General features: G+C 48.8%; 2 non-coding genes across 2 annotated transcripts; both read left to right on the forward strand.

Moving 5' to 3' along the window:
* The first annotated feature begins 399 nt into the window (after positions 1 to 399).
* Positions 400 to 518, forward strand: LOC123178152 (5S ribosomal RNA). Its single transcript, XR_006489357.1, has one exon. It is a non-coding gene; the product is annotated as a 5S ribosomal RNA (ribosomal RNA).
* A 367-nt stretch (positions 519 to 885) lies between these two features.
* On the forward strand, positions 886 to 1004 carry LOC123178151 (5S ribosomal RNA). The gene has a single exon (XR_006489355.1). It is a non-coding gene; the product is annotated as a 5S ribosomal RNA (ribosomal RNA).
* The last annotated feature ends 404 nt before the right edge of the window (positions 1005 to 1408 follow it).

Here is a 1408-nt window from a genome sequence, read left to right on the forward strand (position 1 = left end):
TGACCTCCTGGGAAGTCCTCGTGTTGCATTCCTTTTATAATTATTTTTTGCGCCTTGTGACAAACATGTCGCACGTGCGCGATATATATTAATCCCGTTATATTATGTTTGACGTTTGCGATATGTTTAAGCTCGATGCTCATTGCTCGCGCGTCTTGGGGCGGCTTTGTGGCGCGAAGAGCGCGTTCTGAAAGGGGTGGAAAAAACTCGTGTTGCTGCGGTATGGAGGGAGGGGTGGAAACCGTGGAAAACTCGTCTCCGTGATTGAGCGGGAGAGTAAGTAGTATAGGACATTATCCATTGTTAGGGAACGGTTGTAATGGTAGTGAGAATGTAGAATCGTCTTTGGAGCGGACCTGGGAGTGGTAAGCATAAGGGACGAAGACGGGGAAACATGTCGGATGCGATCATACCGGCACTAAAGCACCGGATCCCATCAGAACTCCGAAGTTAATCGTGCTTGGGCGAGAGTAGTACTAGGATGGGTGACCTCCTGGGAATTCCTCGTGTTGCATTCCTTTTATAATTATTTTTTGCGCCTTGTGACAAACATGTCGCACGTGCGCGATATATATTAATCCCGTTATATTATGTTTGACGTTTGCGATATGTTTAAGCTCGATGCTCATTGCTCGCGCGTCTTGGGGCGGCTTTGTGGCGCGAAGAGCGCGTTCTGAAAAGGGTGGAAAAAACTCGTGTTGCTGCGGTATGGAGGGAGGGGTGGAAACCGTGGAAAACTCGTCTCCGTGATTGAGCGGGAGAGTAAGTAGTATAGGACATTATCCATTGTTAGGGAACGGTTGTAATGCTAGTGAGAATGTAGAATCGTCTTTGGAGCGGACCTGGGAGTGGCAAGCATAAGGGACGAAGACGGGGAAACATGTCGGATGCGATCATACCGGCACTAAAGCACTGGATCCCATCAGAACTCCGAAGTTAAGCGTGCTTGGGCGAGAGTAGTACTAGGATGGGTGACCTCCTGGGAATTCCTCGTGTTGCATTCCTTTTATAATTATTTTTTGCGCCTTGTGACAAACATGTCGCACGTGCGCGATATATATTAATCCCGTTATATTATGTTTGACGTTTGCGATATGTTTAAGCTCGATGCTCATTGCTCGCGCGTCTTGGGGCGGCTTTGTGGCGCGAAGAGCGCGTTCTGAAAGGGGTGGAAAAAACTCGTGTTGCTGCGGTATGGAGGGAGGGGTGGAAACCGTGGAAAACTCGTCTCCGTGATTGAGCGGGAGAGTAAGTAGTATAGGACATTATCCATTGTTAGGGAACGGTTGTAATGGTAGTGAGAATGTAGAATCGTCTTTGGAGCGGACCTGGGAGTGGCAAGCATAAGGGACGAAGACGGGGAAACATGTCGGATGCGATGATACCAGCACTAAAGCACCGGATCCCA

The sequence above is a fragment of the Triticum aestivum genome, unplaced genomic scaffold (assembly GCF_018294505.1).
Source record: "Triticum aestivum cultivar Chinese Spring unplaced genomic scaffold, IWGSC CS RefSeq v2.1 scaffold154179, whole genome shotgun sequence".
NCBI lineage: Eukaryota > Viridiplantae > Streptophyta > Magnoliopsida > Poales > Poaceae > Triticum > Triticum aestivum.